At 42.4% G+C, this 20303-nt stretch overlaps 1 pseudogene; it reads left to right on the plus strand.

Moving 5' to 3' along the window:
* The first annotated feature begins 236 nt into the window (after positions 1–236).
* Positions 237–2029, plus strand: LOC144829989 (18S ribosomal RNA; annotated as a pseudogene).
* Positions 2030–20303: the final 18274 nt, after the last annotated feature.

Genomic DNA, 20303 nt, shown 5'->3' on the forward strand with positions numbered 1-20303 from the left:
TTCTATGGGGTGTCCTTAGCTGCCTAGGCTGACACCCCTGTGTCTAGCTCAGGCTGCATCTTGGCCCATCTCTCCCTTCTGTGATGACGGCTGGGCCTGATGGTGCCTGTGTGACTGCCCCAGTCCCTCAGCAAGCCCCCCTGAGATGGGTTGTCTTTCCCAAAAGTCTACTGAGGGGTGCAAAGGTCGTTCGTGTTGGACACGGAGCTCCAAACAACCCATCTAGCAGGTGCGTCTAGCTGGTTTTTCCTGCCAGTAGCATATGCTTGTCACAAAGATTAAGTCATGCACGTGTAAGCACACACGGCCGGTACAATGAAACTGCGAATGGCTCATCAAATCTGTTATGGTTCGTTTGATTGATCCATATATTACTTGGATAACTGTGACAATTCTAGAGCTAATACATTATGATGAGTGCTGACCTCCTGGGATACATGTATTCATCAGACCAAGACCATTCAGGGCTCGCTGGGTCACTTTAATGACTCTCGATAACCTGGGGCAAATAGCAAGTCCCTGTGACAGCGACTCTAAATGCGCATATCTGCCCTATTAACTTTCGTTTGAGCTTTCTGTGCCTACCATGTTGACCACGGGTAACAGGGAATCAGGTTTTAATTCTGGAGTCTAAGAAACGGCTCCAACATCCATGGGCAGCAGCAGGTGCTCAAATTAGCCTCTACCGACTCGGGAGGTAGTGATGAAAAATAATGATACAGGACTCTTTCGAGGTTCTGTAATCGGAATGAGTACACTTTAAATCTTTTAATGAGGATCCATTGGAGGGCAAGTCTGGTGCCAGCAGCTATGGTAACTCCATCTACAATAGCGTATATTAAAGTTGGTGCAGTTAAAAAAGTTTCTAGTTGGATCTTGGGATCTAGCTGGTGGTCTGCCGGGAGGTGTGCTGCCGCCCCTGCCTCTCGCTGCCCCCTTGATGCTCCTGAATCAGAGTCCTGGGGGTCTGAAGCATTTACTTTGAAAACATTTGAGTGTTCAATCCAGGCTGGTAGCCTGAATACTTCAGCTGGCAATAATGGAATAGGACTCTGGTTCTATTTTGCTGGTTTTCAGAACTGGGGCCATGATTAAGAGGGATGGCAGAGGACATTCGTATTGTGCAGCTAGAGGTGAAATTCTTGGACCGGCACAAGATGAACCAAAGCGAACGCATTTGCCAAGAATGTTTTCATTAACAAGAATGAAAGTCAGAGGTTCGAAGACAATCAGATACCATTGCAGTTCTGACCATAAACAATGTAACCAGCAACTTGGCTACGTTATTCCCATGACCGAACTTATCAGCTTCCGGGAAATCAAAGTCTTTTGGTCCTGGGGGGAGTATGGTTGCAAAGCTGAAACTTAAACACATTGATGGAAGTGCACAAGCAGGAGTGGAACAGTGGAGCATGCAGCTTAATTTGATTCAACATGGAAAACCTCACCAGGCCCAGACACAGAAAGGATTGACAGATTGATAGCTCTTTCTCGATTCTGTAGGTGGTAGTGTATGGCCATTCTTAGTTAGTGGAGAGATTTTTCTTGTTAATTCCGATAATGAACGAGACCCCTCCATGCTAACTAGATACACGACCCCCAGTGGTCGGCATGCAACTTCTTAGAGGGGCAAGTGGCGTTCAGCCATACGAGATTGATCAATAACAGGTTTGTGATGCCCTTAGATGTCTGGGGCGGCACACATGCTTCACCGAATGGATCAGTGCGTGTCTACCCTTCGGCGGCAGGTGCGAGTAACCTGTTGAACCCCATTCATGTTAGGGATTGGGGACTGCAATTACTTCCCATGAACGAGGAATTCCCAGTAAGTGCGGGTCGTAAGCTTGTTTTAATTAAGTCCCTCACCTTTGTCCACACTGCCCGTCACTACTACTAATTAGATTGTTTAGTGAGGTCCTCAGAATGGTCTCCTCCCAAACTCCTAAGGGTTTTTGCCCTCCTGGAGATATTTAGGGATGCATGGAGGAATCGTGGTGTATTAAGGTGTTTGAAAGTGAGTGAAGCATACATTTGATTCCCACCTACAGAGAGAGTCAGTGAAGGTTTCTCAGTGATGAAGATATGTGGTTAAACTCATTGAAGCCAGCAATCAGTATTACAATTTCTGTGAAAGTAAATACTCTTTTCAGAAAGGAGATAGCAACTAACCCTTATCCTGGTATCTTCATCTCCTAAGTGTAATACCATGGAAAGGCCTTCTGCATTGGCATGGTCACTATCCTGTCTATATTCTACTGCAAAGTCCATTACCTGTAGGAAACTGGACCACCTCAACAGTTTGATGTTCTCTCCTCTCATCTGCATGCGCCACCTGAGAGGTCAGTAGTCAGTTTGAACTTTTAATCAATCTATCAATCACGATTTATATAGCAAGGCTAATCACCCAGTAGGGTATCCAGGTGCTTGCAATTCCCTGAAGCTCATTTGAACAGCCAGATCCTGAGGTCCTTTCAGAATTCTGGAAGAGAGGTGATGGTTCAGTGCTGCATGGGGAGGCTGTTCCAAGTCTTTTCTGTGATGTTGGAGAAGGAGCAACCTCCACTTCTGCTTCAGTGAATGTGGGGCATGTGGGGGAATGATAGGGAGGTGGAGTGTAAACTTCTTGATGGAAGGTGGAAGTTCAGGAGGTGGTTGATATAGGCTGATCCTTGGTTGTGTAGAGTATTTTGTGCATCGGTCAGCAGCTTGACTTGGCACCTTTTCTGAAAGGGGAGCCAGTGGAGTTGCCTGAGGTGAGATGTGATGTGGGTATGTTGGGGGTGGTCAAGGATGAGTCTGGCTGCGGCATTCTGTATGGTGTGAAGTCTCTGTAGGAGGTGAGCGGCTAAACCTACAGAGAGAGGTTTGCCACAGTTCAGTCGGCCGGTGACGAGGACCTGTGTCACGTTGCGTCTTGCGTCTAGGGGTAGCCACTTGAAAATCTTCCTTAGTATACACAGTTAGGAAGCAGGTGGAGGTGACGGCATTGATCTGTGATTTCCTGGCGAGTTTGTTATCAATGATGATTACAAGGATTCTAGTGTGGTCAGCAGTTATGGGTGCAAGTCCCAGGTCTTGGGGCCACCAGGAGTCATTACAGGGGTTGCTATTGTTGCTGCAGATCAGTATTTCTGTATTTTCCGTGTTGAGCTTAAGGCAGTTTTTCTTCAACCAGTTGGCAAGGCTTGTTATGCATCTGTGAAAGTCGGCCCTGGTGGTTTTAGGGTCGTCAGTGAGGGAGATGTTGAGTTGGGTGTTATTTCTGTAAGATATTATGTTGAGACCATAGGACCTGATGATGTTAGTCAATGCAGTCATGTATGCATTGAAGAGAGTAGGGCCGAGGGAAGAGCCCTCAGGGACACCGCAGACAATATCCTTAGGATCCGAGATGGAAGATGGTAGGCGGAGCTTCTGTGTCCTCATGGTGAAGGGGGTGATACATCGGAGCACGTCCCTTTGCATTCTGATGTGATGGAGTCCTTTGTTCAGCATGTGGTGGGAAATTGTGTCTAAGACTGCCAAGAGTTCGAGGAGGATCAGGGCTGCTGCTTCTCCGAAGTCGAGGAGAGTTCTGATGTCGTCAGTGGCTGCGATAAGGGCGGTCTCAGTGCTGTTATTGCTGCCGAAGCTGGATTGGGAGGTGTTGAGTAGCTGGTTCTTCTTGACGTGGGTTGCTTTTTAATAGACTTTTCCACAACTTGTACAGGATTTTGAAGTGAGTGATCTACAAGTAGGTTCCCAACTTCTTCAGGGACCAAACCACAGCAAAGGATTCCTGCTCAATGTCACTCCAATGCTGCTCTCTGGGGGGAAGATGCCTACTAATAATCACAGCTTGTTTTTCCTGGCCCTCGTCATTTACCTGTGACAACACAGCTCAAATTTCAGGGAAGGATCTGTCAGGACAATGCACTCTGCTGCAGTCAGGCACTTCTAGGGCAGGTGTTATGCATATTGCTTCCATCAGGGTATCAAAGCCTCTGCCATGCTGCAGACCAAATGGCTTTGTTGGCTGTCTTTTGGAGGTGAGTTCTGTTGGGGTGAGGAAGGCGAACAGACAACCACAGTTGGTGCTTTGTGTTTCTAGGAACCATTTTTACTTAAAACTTTGAAATTGCATATCTCCAGTTTTACTGATCTTATTTTTGTCATTTTAATCTCAAATAATGTATTACATTTGACTTTATGTTTTTAAATTGGTGTGGGATTATCTAGTGTTGTGTTTTCTCTTTAGTACTGTTTGAAATACTGCATAAATATTTTACACAATGCCACTAAGTTAAGCTTGACTGCTTTGTGCCAAGCTACCAGAGGGTTAAGCACAGGTTAATTTGGGCTTTGCTTGTGTATCACCCTGTCAGCAATTGTGGTTGCTGCTTGGGTAGGGTTTCACCTATCTCAACCTTTTACCCAATTTCCCCCAGCCATGATCCGTCATCTCTCAGAATGCAAAGCATACTAATTACTAATGTGGTGAACATTGGCTCTAGAACCTCTGGATTTGAGTGATTATGGTTGGCCTCTTTATCATAGTTGATTAGTTTCTTTTTTTGCAGGTGTTCATTCTAGCAAATACATAATTTCTACTGATGGTTTTAAAGGGCCATTTTCACTGTCACATAACCTGACTGATACAGCAAAGTAACTACTCTCTTCATCTAAACGAAGTGGACATAAATCTTGTCTATATTCCACTCCTTGTACATACTTTTACAATGCATAATCAAAGGTCATGCATAATGAGCTCTTGGACTATGTGGAGAGGTGTTGGGCATTGCACAGCTTTCACTTTGCTAAGTGCATAACAAACAAATATTTGAAATATTGCCCATGTGTTATATCTGACCTATCAAATGTAGCAATACGTATCAATCTTAGCTACTTTATAATTAACTACACCCATATAAAAACAAGGGTCACTTTTTAACAAAATGCTAATGTATTGCAGGGTCATCCCTTAACTTTTTGCCTTCACCCTCCTGATTTCTGAACCTGTTTTTGTTGGCTTTTAAGATGATGCACACTTTACCACTGCCACCCAGTGCTAAATTGCTTGTGCTCTCTCTCGTTTAAAGATGGTAAAATTGAAACATTTAATTGTCCGTAGTAAAATGGTACTACAAGCACCTGGGGCCTGTACATTTAGTGCTATTAGTGGACCTACAGCGCTGATTGTGCCACTCACTTAATTAGCTTTTTAAACATGCCTCGCCTGCTATTGTAGGATGTGGGTGCAGATTTAAACTGCCATTTCGACCTGGCAAAATTAACCTTTTTCCAGGGCTAAACCTTCCTATTTAATACATATATGAGACCCCTAATGTAGGCCCTAAATAGCCCATAGAACAGGATGCCGTGTATTTAAAAAGCAACTGCAATTGTAACTGCAAGGCTTACCTCTCCCACTGTATAACATTGAGTTCCCTACTACAGTTAGTAAGTTCGATTTTTAAATTGGGAACAAGTAGGACTACCAAGTGTGGTGTCTAAAAATTGTAATTTAAACCACTGTTTAATTGTTAATTTGGACATTAAGTCATAATTCTTAAAATACCACTTTTAGAAAGTTAGTAAATTCTTGTCCTTGTCATTTGGTGCCTGCAGACTGAATCCTGGGTAGGAACCTCCAGAACCTTCTTCTACTTTGAGGTGGGCACCAGGGATAAATAATGGACCCTCAGACCCAACACATCAGTACACCTCTGGACCTTTAGAAGATTCAGAAGGACTTCTGTGCTGCTCTGCAAGAAGGACTGATGCTCTGTTGCCCTGCTGCCTGAGTGAAAGAACTGGACCGTCATCTAGATTCCCGGACCAAAGGTCTGGCCTCTTGCTCAGAGCTTCAGGAATGGAAAAGGCTCCAACCACCTTGAACCCAGCACCTCCACTCTGTTTGCTTTGCGTCCTACCCTCCACGGGGTGCCATGCCAGCCCTGGACCCTTGGAAGTGGGCCTGAAATTGCTCTGCCAGTCCAGCTGTGATGCAGTGGGCAGAACCTATGCAGCACAACACAAATCCTTGCAGTTTCACTACAGAACCACAGCCGCGCAACTCATCCTAGACACTGCCTTTCATATGGTGAATCCCGTATCAAGGACATCCTTGATGATGATGCAGTCCCTTGTTGACTTGCATCGCAAACCCGCAGCTTCTTCTGAACCACTGGTGCTGGGGCATCTTGGGCACAGGACTTCGCATCGCGCAAGTATCCTTGTCAACGCCATTCTTGACTATGAAGCAGGAGGATCACTGAAACAATATCAATGTCAATAATATAGAACTACAAGAATAGCGAGGTAAAAATATAGAATACAAAAATATAGACCTCCTATCTCCAAACAATTAAGTACAAAAATATTGAATCAAAAATATTGATGTAAAAAATATAGTTAGTCAAAATATCGAATTTTTTTAAATGCTTTAAATTAATTAAAAAATAATGAAATAATAAATATAATTAACTTAAACATACTTAAAATACTTAAATAACCTTAAAATTAATAAATAATTTATGTAAGTAAAAAAAACATACAAATTGATTTGTTAATACATATATGTATATATATAAACGTAATATTAATTTAAAAAAATTACAATATTTTTACCATAGGATAGCGGAAAGGGTAAAATTTACTATTACCACTCCAGTGAGTGCAACAGTAGGGAAAGTGTTGGATAGCATAGGGGTAAAAATTACTATTCCCACTCCAGAGAGTGCAACAGTAGGGAAAGCGTTGGATAGCAGGAGGGTAAAAATTACTATTCCCACCCCAGAGAGTGCAACAATAGGGAAAGCGTTGGATAGCGTAGGGGTACAAATTACTATTCCCACTCCAGAGAGCGCAACAGTAGGGAAAGTGTTGGATAGCGTAGGGGTAATAATTACTATTCCCACTCCAGAGAGTGCAACAGTAGGGAAAGCGTTGGATAGCGTAGGGGTAAAAATTACTATTCCAACTCCAGAGAGTGCAACAGTAGGGAAAGCGTTGGATAGCGGGAGGGGTAAAAATTACTATTCCCACTCCAGAGAGTGCAACAGTAGGGAAAGCGTTGGATAGCGTAGGAGTAAACATTACTATTCCCACTCCAGAGAGTGCAACAGTAGAGAAAGCGTTGGATAGCGTAGGGGTAAAAATTACTAGTCCCACTCCAGAGAGTGCAAGAGTAGGGAAAGCGTTAGATAGCGTAGGGGTAAAAATTACTATTCCCACTCCAGAGAGTGCAACAGTAGGGAAAGCGTTGGATAGTGGGAGGGTACAAATTACTATTTCCACTCCAGAGAGTGCAACAGTAGGGAAAGTGTTGGATAGCGTAGGGGTAAAAATGACTATTCCAACTCCAGTGAGTGCAACAGTAGGGAAAGAAAAGATTTATTATATTAATAACAATTAATTAAATATCAATACCAAGAAAATATTAATTAAAATAAATTACCAATTTAATATTATATAATAATTAATCAATTACAAATAACTGTAATATTAATAAATACAATTAATTACCTATTAATACAAATTAATTACCAATTAATAAATATATTACAAATAAATACCAATTAATAAATAAAAATGATTTACTTAATTACAATTAAATTACTTCCCTCCCTATTCCCCTATAAACCCACAACCCACTACAGAAAATACATTAAAAAAATTAACTTAATTATCAAATAATTAATTAAAATAAATTACCAATTATAAATTAATTAATTAGCCATTAATTAACAATTCAAACTGAATACCAATAATTAAATTAACATATTTAATTAATTACAATTAAATTACCTACTCCCCTATAAAACCACAACCAGCTACAAAAAATAAATACATTAAATTAACATGATTATCAATTAATCAAGTAATAAACATTAATTACCAATTAAAAACTAATACATTACCAATTACAAAATAATTAACTATTATTTCAAAACAAATACCAATTAAACAATTAACATAATTAATTACAATTAAATTACTTTCCACCCTATTCCCCTATAAACCCACAACCCGCTATGGAAAATACATTAATAAAATAAACATAATTATCAATTAATTCATTAATAAAAATACATTACCAATTAAAAATTAATTACCAATTAAAATGAATTACCAATTAAAAATTAATTAATTACCAATCAAAAATGTATTAACAATTAATTGAAAATAAATACCAATAAATAAAATAACATTTTTAATTAATTACAACTAAATTACTTCCCACCCTGTTCCCCTATAAACCCACAACCCGCTACAGAATTAGATTACGCATATTTATATACCTATATTATATACTTCGATATTTTGACATTCTATATTTTAAAAATCAATATTACTTACTTCGATATTTTGAGTTTCTATATTTTAAAAAATTGATATTACTTACTTCGATATTATGACTTTCTATATTTTAAAATTCGATATTACTTACTTTCAATTCGATATTTTTAACCACTATATTCTGTCCATTCGATAATCTATCCGTTCTATATTTTTAACTCGATATTATGTCCATTCTATATTTTTCCCTCGATATTATGTCTGTTCACCGAAGCAGGACTCTGCATTGCAACCCAGCAGCCTCCTCAGAACCACTGCTGTGCCACACATCCTCAATGCTGGATTTCGCAATCCTCGGCAACCAAGTTTTAAGTTACTTTGTTCAGCGGGCCTAACTTGTATCCAGCCCATGCTCCTTCAACTTGTGACCAAATATCCACAGTGGCGCTTGGTCTTTCTAGGTTTTATTCTTACTTAATACTTTGACATTTCATATCTCCTCTTACTGAGTGGATTTTTGTTGTTTTGGTCTCAAATAATTCATTACATTTTACTCTGCTGTTCAAAATTGTTGTGGTGTTTTTCCTCTGTTTTGTTTTCACTTTGTTACTATTTGGAATACTTTAGACATTGCCTCTAAGTTTAGCCTGACTGCTTGAGTGTCAAGCTACCAGAGGGTTGAGCACAGCTTAATTTTGGGTTTGTTTGTGCCTCACCTTGACAAAGAGTGCAATTATTCAAGTAGTCCTCTATCACTAGCATGAGATTGGGGTTGTACTTATCCTCGGACACTAGTTGGTGGCAAGAAGATCAAGCATGCTAATGTACCTGAAATTGCCAAAATAAAGTTAAAAAAAAAAAAAAAAGATCAAGCATGCACAAATTATTGGAATTAATATTAATGCTTACAAAGTTGATGGATTTTTCAGAATCAGAAACACGTGTGTTCTGTGAATGAGTTTCCTAGACAAATTCTCATTTTGTAACTAAATGTCTAATTTGTAACAAAATATCTATCTGTTTGAGCTGGACATTTCATTTTGGCACTCCCTCAATGTAGGAAGCTGGCTCTGTATCTACTATACCACAGTAAGTTATAGTGTACACAGAGTCCAGGAAGTCCCCAGACGTATAGCAGAGTCTAAGTTACAATGGTACTAACAGGTCTCTTTGTGGTAGATTGGACGAGCTGTTGGGCTTATCCAGAGGGTGTGTTAAGCATTTATTGTATTCACTCAATCAAGACTGATGGCACACATTCAGGTGGGTACAGGTAGGTAAAATGTACTTTTAATTGTTAACCTTTACACAGAAATGCAAGTGATGATGGATTTGCAATTGTTACATGTTGGTATATTGTCAGCAAGCAGCTTAAACTACACATGAATTACTGTTGGAATACATTTTGATTACTTTGACTACTGGGGGTATATGCCTCGATACCACACCTAGGGATCTCACCATATAAGGTAAGTAAGACCTTTTTTGGTTAAGTTATACTGACATTTTTCTCCATACAAAACAACAGTTCAACACTTAAAATATTTTAGGCCCAAAACTCATAACATGGGATCCTATGGGAGAAAAATGGTTATCAGTTTCACAAGTAAGTAAACGTCTCACAAGTGGCAGTTTTGGGGTTAAGACCAAGGTTCCCCAAGGTCTAGCTAGGCACTCAAGTTGCACCACCAGTGGCACTGGGGCAGCCGGGTGCAGAGTACAGGGGACCAATGTTAGCCAATGGGTTGAAGGGGGCCTTCGGTTAGGGACTGCTTACGAGCAGGCCACTCATATGTGGGAGAAAAGCTCGTAGGGTTAAGGCCAGCACTGCAGGGATCCACGATCAGCACAGGAGCTGCACCACCAGCTGCACTGGGGTGGCTGTGTGCAGGGTGCCAAGAAGACATTGGGGAACCTGTGATTCTCAATGGGGACTTTTGGTTCAGCAAAATACTGCAGGCTTGTGCAGAGAGTCTTTCTGAAGGCTACCACTGGCTAGAGAGGTGAGTTGGGTTCTTGGGGGATGCCTGGATACCGTTGGTTGGGCACCCGCCTTGACACCCGCACGGGTGAGCAGAGCACTTAACATATCCTGATTGATTGATTGACCCAAGGCCCTGGGGAAACCGGGGCAGGTCTTTTGGCACTGATAGTGACCGGGGGAGTCCTTCATCTTGGAGCTTGAGGGAGGTCGGGGATCACCAGATACCAGGTCTGGGGAGATCTCCTCATTGTGTTAGGATACGCAAACTTGAACTTGGGTCGTGGGCGTGAGGTGCAGGGTGGTGCAGAATTACATAGTGGCCAAAATCCAGATTCTAGTCTTGGTGTCTATGTTTATTTATTTATGCAATTTTTAAAGCGCGCAAATACCCAGATGGGTGTCTCGGCGCTAATGTAACAGAACCCTCACTGTGGCAGAAAAATAATTTATGCTGAAAACAACCATGTTTTAAGTTTTTTTCTGAAGTTGATGAGTGTGGGAGCGGTTTTGATATGGAGGGGTAGCGTATTCCAGAGTTTGGCTGTCGAGATGGTAAAGCATCTGTCTCCCCAGTTGGCCCTTCTTGTGCGTGGAACCTTCAACAGATGGGCTGATGATGAACGTAAAGTTCTTGAATGTTCGAGCGGGCAAAAGGCTTTTTTTAGGAATAGTGGGCCTAGGTTGTTGATGGCTTTGTAGGCGATGCATAAAGCCTTAAATTTAGTCCGGCTCCTTACTGGGAGCCAGTGCAGCTGTCGAATATACGGGGAGATGGATGTGAACTTGGGGATGGTTAGAAGGGTCCTGGCCGAGGCATTTTGGACCAGCTGCAGTCTGGTGAGGACCTTTTCTTGGGCATTCAATAGGAGGGCATTGCAGTAATCTGTTCTTGAGAAGACCAGAGTACTGATTAAAATTTTGCCCGCAGAAGGAGGTAGGTAAGGAATTAGTTTTTTGATCCTCTTTAAGATATAAAAAGATGAGGAGACCACGGAGTTGGCATGTTGGTGGAAAGTCATTTTGTTGTCAAATATGACTCCTAGGTTACGTACCTTGGCCACCGGTTGGGGAGGCGTTCCCATCTCAGGTGGCCACCATTGGGGGGACCAGATAGGTTCCAGTTTCCCGAATGTCATCACCTCTGTCTTGTCAGAGTTTAATTTAAGACAGTTTGATGACATCCAGGAACTTATTGCCCTCATTCCCTCTTGGAAGTTAGCCGCAACAGATATACCATCATTGTATACAGATAACACCAGTTGAGTGTCGTCCGCATAGGTTGTGAGGGCGATTCCATAAGATTTCATAACCCTCGCTAAGTCCGAAACGTAAATGTTGAAGAGTGTCGGACTTAGCGAGGAGCCCTGTGGAACTCCGCAGGGGAGAGAGAAGGTCTGGGAGATATAATTGCCCATCTTCACTGTCTGAGGACGGTTAGCTAGAAATGAGGCAAGAAGTTCCTTAGCTTTGTTCTTTATTCCTAAGGCTGAGACACGGTCGATCAATGTGACATGATCGACCGTGTCAAAGGCTGCGGAGAGGTCCAAAAGTATTAGTACCGCGGCTCCTCCCTTATCCATTGTAATCCTTATCTCATCTGCTGCTTTTAATAGCGCTGTCTCTGTTCCATGACCCTGTCTAAACCCGAATTGGGTGTCATCAAGTAGGTTGTTGTCGTTTATAAATTTCGATAAATGTGTATTCATTATTTTTTCGAAAATTTTTGCAGGGAAAGGAAGACAAGCAATAGGTCTGTAGCTAGCGGGAAGGAGATGATCTAAAGTAGGCTTTTTTAAAAGTGGCTTGATAATGGCCTCCTTCCAAACAGATGGGTATATGCCAGTTGAAAACATTGCATTGCAGATGTTGGTCAGGGCAGGGGAAATGGCTTCAGGGATGAGATTAAGGATGGCGGGGGGGCACGGGTCAAGTGGTGACCCAGATTTAGTGCGAGCAACAAGATGTCGGATATGTTCCTGCGTAGTAGCTGTGTTGAGCAAATCCGGTACTCACGACAGACAGAGACTGTAAGGTGAGTACAGGGCAGGTCCTTCTTGCTCTGGTGGTGCAGTAAACTGCTGTACACACCATTTTTTTCATTTCACTGTAAGCTGGTCGGAGTTGGGACAGGCAGTAGGGCTGGGACAAAGCAGAAGGTGTCCTCTTCTTCCTGGGTTAACATTGCTCTTCGGTCCTTCTTCTTTCTTCCTCGAATCTGAAGAGGCAAGGTTCAGGTTTGCCCCTAAATACTACTTTTTTGTCGTTTAATGGGGTGTGCAGGTTGGAACCAATGGTTCCCTTCCTTGGGGTGGGTACACCCCCTATTATGCCCTCCTCCATTGGAGGGGCATGAACCCCTTCCTAATTGGCTGCGTCCCCTCGTATTTAAGATGGAGTGGACTCAGATGTGTGCTTCACCTTGCCTCCTCCACCTGAGGGGTGGGGTTGGCAAAGGTGAGCACACCTTTCTTCCTAGCATGGTTTTCCTTCCTATTATCCCACCCAAAGTGGGGGCCAGGACTAGTGAGAGACAGTTGCTATGGCCAGCAAATGACAGGGAACAGTTCCCAAAGGTGGCAGGCCTTTGAAGCTTCCCCTTCGTGGACACAGCCCATTCAGGCGGAGGAGGCCTGACAACTCTGCCCACGATGGGTTTTGTTTTTGGACCGAACCAAAGAAAAGAGGCTCTCTGCCCAAGGGTGCAGAAACCTGTCTGGTGGTGGCAGCCATTCAGGAACCAAACCCGGGCTGGTTGTTTTTCAGGGGGCATCTCTAAGATGCCCGCTGAGTGCATTTTACATTAAATCTACACTGGCATCACCGTGGGTTTAATGTGCTGAGAAGTTTGCTACCAAAATTCCCAGTTTTTAGCAAAGCCATTATAGAGCTCTGAAGATCTTAATGACCAACTCCCAAACCATATACTTCTTTTGGCCCTACTACTCTTACAATGTCTAAGAATGGTTTTAGACACTGTAGGAGTACAGGGCTCATGTCACTGTACCGTCACCTGAGGGCTAGTGCACCCTGCTACAGCGATGACTTACCTAGGCCTTAGTCAGTGGGTTGAAGGCATGGCACACAGGGGTGTGTCCCATGTCGACTCTTCACTTTTCTCTGCACCAAAACATGCAGCTTGCAATGGCAGTGTGTGGGTGTTAAGGTACTGGGCCTCTAAGGGAGGCACGCTCGGTGATGCAGCCTTAGGCTGGTCACAATGCTCTTGGTGCCCATGGTACCTTTTACATGGGGCTTACCAATGGCCAGAGATGCACCAATTGTGCGTACAAAGGTACAGTCTTGGGAAAAAACACAGGCCTTAGGAACATGATTGGCAGGGACCCGACCAAATCAAGTTAGATTGATTCAGATGTCAAGTAAAGAGTGGGGGGTAACCATAAAAAGGGGCAGTTTCCTACCCTCAATCATTCTCAAATCCCCTATAATGAATTTGTGTTAAATAAAAATTCAGCCTCCAGTGACTCCAACACATTGTTTCAGATTTGCTTGGGTCGAGTGGATTAGGACCAGGAGCAGGAGGAACAGGTGATGTTAGAAGGTCTTAACAGAATCACTTTCGTACTGGACAATTCAATTTTGTAGGTAAATGGATGGAGCCTTCTTGGTAAATGAGGGTCTGATGCAACGGTCTGTTTATTCAGTGCAAAAGTAGTGTAAAACAGCTATGTAACTGTAAAACAGTAGTATTTTTGTGTTTCCCTTATGTGCAAATTGTTCATAATCAAATTTCATGTGTATTCTCAAAAAAGCCATGAGATTCTCAAATATGCATGCCTACTTAGCATAGCAATAGTTCTTGAAGGAACGTGTATACTTAAGAACCACGCAAAAAAGACAGAGGCAAGAAGCTATGTGTGGGAGTAGCTATATGCGTGACAGATAGGAAATGAATCCCATCAGCCCACCCAAATGGCGGAGCCTCATCATCTGGGATTGTAGCAGGTCAATATACATCTAGTTTGGACAGTCATTATTTCAGACTGTCTTACACTTTCTCCTTTTAATCTTGACACCATGATTCATCCCCAATAAAAGTTTCCCTTGATATCATGGTAGCCAATCTTAAAATAGCACAGTTTTGATTTTTGTTCACAATCTGTTCTCTCTGCAATTCTTTTCTACTCCACACCATTTCACCCACACATTACATTCTGGGTCGGATCCATCGCTGGAGGTCTTGGGGAAGTGGAGAAACACACACATCATCATCAGGTGTGTCTCCTTATCTAGACCTTGACCTGCTACAATCCCAGATGATGAGGCTCCGCCATTTGGGTGGGCTGATGGGATTCATTTCCTATCTGTCACGCATATAGCTACTCCCACACATAGCTTCTTGCCTCTGTCTTTTTTGCTCAGTCTTCATTGCTTAGTTCAGACCACCACTAGTCTCCTGTTTTTTCTATATGTAGACTGGGGGTGTAGATTGGTATTAGTGGCCTTTAAATATAATTCCCCTTGGACCCTTCCTAACTTGTTGTGTTACATACTTAAGAACCACACCATAGATATCTGTGGTGCTCAAATCTAAATTAACATTTGGCGAGTGTGGTGCATGAATGCATGCACTCATGTGTCCTCGAATATGTAAGTACACATTTTGAAAACCATTATTAATTCAACTATCATGTTTGAGATGTGCATGCGAATCCCACAGCCACCAGCGGCCACAGTGCGGAGGGGGAGAGACATCAGGAGAACTACCCTGCCCAGACGCCCTAGCGGCAGCCGAAGCCGCACCTCCCATGCTCCGCGCCAGGAGGCGCTATCAAAAGGGACATTACACCCGCGTCGCGGGACCGCGCGCGGGGCCAATCCCGGGCAAAGGGCGGGCCCTCTACGGCCCTCAAAGGACGGGACGGGCCACCCCCCTTGGCAGCCACATTTGAATGCATAATTCCACGAAGGTAAAGACCACCTCGTATTGAGCTTTTGCCATAATTCACTCTATAATCTTTTATCGTCATGACTTCCAAGGGGGATCATTCAATTAGTGAAGTTGGCAATAGGCAAACGTTCTCTTTATTAGAGGAGTTAAACCTCCTATGCCAAACATCCTATGCTACATTGCTAACCCCCCCTCCGCCCAAAAGCGTTGGTGCACTTTCAGACAAGGCTACAATCCTAGATCCCTACATACTATATAACAAAGCCTGCAGCCCGATCGCTCCATGTCTTGAACTCTCCCAACTCCAAGCTGTGAAAAGGAAAGAAAACGGCGCAAATCAAGGAGGAAATGATCCCACAATTCACAAAATGTGCTTAAGTCCACTCATTTCTAATTCCTCACTGATCCCACCGACTCTTGAGCACCCAGAGCCCACGGCATCTCCTCCCTGCTTGCACATATTGCCTCTTATTGAACAATTGGTTAGCTCAATGATAGCCCCCCGGTTAGAAAAAATTAACATGCTAGGGGATAGGCTCTCTGGTATAGAGAAAGCCATTAAGTTAAACCCGCTGGTTGGTGAATGTAGTGACACACTCAATTGCCCTAAATCAACTCCTATCCAACCAGGCTCTAAACCACCTGTGCAGGATAAAGGGCATCAAACACAACCTGCTGGCCCTAGTGTACCAGGGCAAAAAATAGCTAAACACTCTGCTACAGTTTCCCTCTCCCAGCTGACCGTACCTAGAGTAGGTCACAAGAAGGCTAATTCTATTCACTTACCACCGGAAGCGGCCCCATATGTGTGCATTCCTTGCGGGTGTACCTGCTCTCCCACCTGGAAAGCCTGAGAGACAACATGATCTAGTTAATAAAACCAAATTTTGGCTGTCAAAAAATAGGCCTCTGCCTCGTAATTTATACGGAGCAATTAGGAGCGTCAGAAGGGTGAGCTGGCTGGGCTCCCTTCCCAAAGCCCTGCCTGGGGACTTGGTACTTGTGAGATTTAGAGACAGTAACATTGTCCCTTACTTGAAAACTAGGCCGCCCCAAATAAGAGACGGCCCAATATCCATATGGGACTTACATGATTTCTATCCCAACATCGTGTGTTCTCTTCCTCTTCCGAAATGGACATGTAATAATGACTAACCACGAATTCTGTTGATACTGTCTCAACTCTGGAGTAGAACAGAAATTTTAGGATTGGGACACTACTTTACTGTACTTTGGTCTCTTAAAGTGTTTTATTATCTAATTATTATTATTCGGAAGTAAATTGTATGTATTTTGAACTTTTTATGGTTTTGTATCACAAAAACCGAAATAAAGTATATTTGATTTGATTTGATGATAGGTCAATAGGTCAAGAGCTTTTAACTCTACACTGCTGGATTCAGTTTTAAATAAAAATTCATAGCGCAAAAGAAGGGAAAGGAGGCACCAACATCATCTCATTCAGGAGGAACAGGTACCAACCAATTTTGTTGGGATCTAACTATTTTTCCAGGTGCCATCTGAAATATTTTCCACATTTTTCATACATGGCCATCATAGTGACATTCTCTGCAGAGCTCTTCAATTTCCTATTCTGTAAATAGTATTATGTGTGTGACAACAAAGCACACATGAAGGGGCAGATTTACAAGAACTGGTGCATCTCTGAATATTAGCAAAGATGCATCAGCTTAATTGCGTGACAGGAACAAAAGCCTTGAGCCACCATGGATGCATCGCATTTACAATGCGGTGAACTGTGGTGCAAGGACAGACAGATGCATGACGCATCTTTTGGCGGAAAGGCAGCGCATTGCTGGGGTTGTGTCATGAGCACGACGCAACTCCAGCAAGGATCAGGAATACCTATTCCCATCATGCTGCGTCACTCCTTACGCCTGCTTCAAGCAGGCAAAGATTTTTACGCAGTGTCGTCTTAAAAGTGACTCAGTGAAATCTTGTGGATTTCACGGCGTCACTTTTACGAGGCTTCCATGCGACGGAACGCCCACCCTGCATACATTATACCTGATGCAAGTATAATGTATGCAGGGCTTTATAATGTGACACATCTACCTATATGTGTCACATTGTAAATATGTTACATCGTGACGCATTGTTTACAATGCCGCTGCGTCACAGAAGTGACACAACAGTGGTGTAAAGTTGTGGCAAGGGGCTTGGAAATATGCCCGAACATTCTAAACACAAACATGATCCAATGGTGCCTCTGCCTTTATGGCACTAGCTTCAACAATCTCTAAGCATAACTATTGCCTGTCATCAGGTGTCTGTACCACTACAACCTATTGTAGGTCTATGGAATGCACAACATCGTCGTCGTAAAATGCTATCTCGTGGAGAGTTTAAAAAAATCAAATTTTAACCCTCCAGGTTAGAAAGCCATATTCCTTCTTGCCTCTGCCAGCAGTTCACGATGGAGAAAGGACGAAGGTCACCATGAAATGCATGGCTGTAAATTCTCAATATCACTGTGAAGCAAACAATAATAACTTCTGGGGATTACTGTGGACTGCACAATTTATACATCCGGTAAAAGATAGCAATGGAAGAAATGCCAGTGTTTAACTTTATAAGTGAAACTACACATGCAAAATGGCTGTTGTTTGACTGTTCTTTGGAGTATTTGGACAATATTCTTTCAATGGGTGGATTTTGTTAGCTACGCGCTATTACTCATTGGACTTACCTTGAATGCTATCACGAATATATGTGATTTCAGCGATCTGTTACTGACAATTCTGTCACATGAATACCATGATTTAAAACCCTTAGGAGCCATGCATGGTGACTGAGTAGAAGATGGTTATTTACAATAATTATAACTTACGAATTTATGACATACCAGAATTTTCTAATTAATTATTATAATCGTAATTTTAGTACTCTTGCATATGCAATAGCTTTCACCTCTTCATCGTTTACCTTCTGCACGTTGTTAACATGATTCCAAATTGCATAAATTGATCTGTGAATCTACAGTGTTTACCTAAATTCACAGCTAACATAACTTTACTTATTGAAGATAATTCTATTTTTGTTGATTTCTAGCACCCTTCGATGTGAAAAAATCCCGAATTGCTTTAAGAGGTCATGTTGGTTCCCCGATTTCTTACTGTAGTGGCTTCCCCGATTTCTTACTGTAGGGGCAAATATTCAAGTAATGCCGCGTATTAATTCCGATCATAACCCTGTGGTATTAGACCTGACATATTGTAAAATGAAACCTGAAGTACGTGCCTTTACTTTTAGTAAAAAACTAGTCTGTGATGAGCAATTAAAAAATCATATTAAGGCATGGGCTGAGCAGTTTCTAGATTTTAACCAGGGCACTGCTTCTCAACATATGGTTTGAGACTCGCTTAAAGCGGGATTGCGGGGGGAAATATGCAGCTATTGATGGGCTAAACAAAAAAAACAAAAAGCTCTGATAACTGGGTTGATTGAAGAACTTAGTAAGGCAGAATGTGAGCTTACTGCCATAATCCACTCTCACACTGATTTTCGTAGGGCTCAAACTAAGGTTGCCAGCTGTAAAGCCAGGATCAATGGGATATGGAGCCAGGATATTGCTGCCCAATATCAGGTCTATGAAACTGAAAGATATGAATATGGTGAGGCAACAGGTAGATGCTTGACTCAAAGAATGCGGGGTAGGCAGGCAGCGCAGCGTATAGATGTAATAGAAAATGCTAGTGGGGATATGGTGGAAACTATGGAGGAAATCATAGAAGTTTTTTGTAGGTATTATCAAGAACTCTATACTCAAGACCCTGTTGCTAAGGAATTAATCAAGTCTTATCATCAGGATTTCGATTTTTGTAAACTTGGGCCTCTTGAGAGGGAGAAACTGAAGGCTCCAACTTCTATGCTGGAACTGCAGTCTGCAATAGATGAGCTGGCATTAGGGAAAGCATCTGGTCCTGACAAACTCCCTTTGGAGGTTTATCTTTTATTATTTGAAATGATCAAAGAGGACATGCTTACTACTTTTATAACTGCTCAAGGTGGAAATCCTCCGGTTTCTTGGGATAAGGCTAATATTGTAGTTTAAAAAAAAAAGGATTAGCCCTCTAGTTCTCCTGGGTTATATAGGCCTATATCTCTAATTAACGCCGATGCTAAAATATATTCCAAAATATTGGCAACTCGGCTATTGCAAGCTGTCCCCTCCCTTGTATCTCGACAGCAACATGGGTTTCTTCCTGGCAGAAGCACGATCAATCATCTCCATAGGGTTATATCAGCTATAGATTGTGCAAATACGGTACAAAAGAATATTGGAATTATCTTTCTTTATGCTGAAAAAGCATTTGATTGTGTTACGTGGGCTTTTTTATGGGCTTTAATGTATAGGATGGGGTTTGGACCGAATTTTATGCAGGCAATACGCAGTATGTATAAGAGTCCACGTGCTAAAATTTGTGCTATGGGACATGAATCTCCAGCTGTACATGTAACCAGGGGAACACGGCAGGGATGTTCGTGTTCCCCTTTGCTTTTTGCTATTTATATACAACCATTATTACAGCTTTTGGAGTCTACTAACTTTATCCAATCGATGTCAGTTGGTGAGTATAACATACGTGTCCTAGCATATGCGGATGATATCGCAGTTTTGACATCAGACCCTGCGTCTGCTTTAAGAGAGGTAGAAAAAATTATGCTAAGGTTTGGTCAGGTCGCCGGGTACAAGCTTAATATCTCAATAACTCAAGTTGTCTGCACGGCTGGGTTATGCCCCGGTGAACCTCGTGTAACACCGGAGGCCAAGTACCTGGGGAATAAAATTAGGATGTCTGTCCAGGAAATCATAGAAGTAAATTGGGCAGATATTGTAGGATCTGTTAAAAAAACAACTTGAAAAGGTAGAATGCCTACATTTGTCAATGGTCGGGCGTCGGAATGTATTAAAAATGTGTATTCTCCCTAAGGTACTTTATAACTTCCAGACAGTTCCTCTCGAGCTTTCGCGGATACAATTAATGCAGCTTCAGTCTGTTACCGATAGGTTTTTTGGGGGTGGAAGAAAGCTCGCCGGGCATCAAAATATATGATGCTCCCACTTTCACGTGGAGGGTGGGGGGTTCCAAATTTTTTTAAATATTA

The sequence above is a fragment of the Lissotriton helveticus genome, chromosome 4_1 (assembly GCF_964261635.1).
Source record: "Lissotriton helveticus chromosome 4_1, aLisHel1.1, whole genome shotgun sequence".
NCBI classification, from domain to species: Eukaryota; Metazoa; Chordata; class Amphibia; order Caudata; family Salamandridae; genus Lissotriton; species Lissotriton helveticus.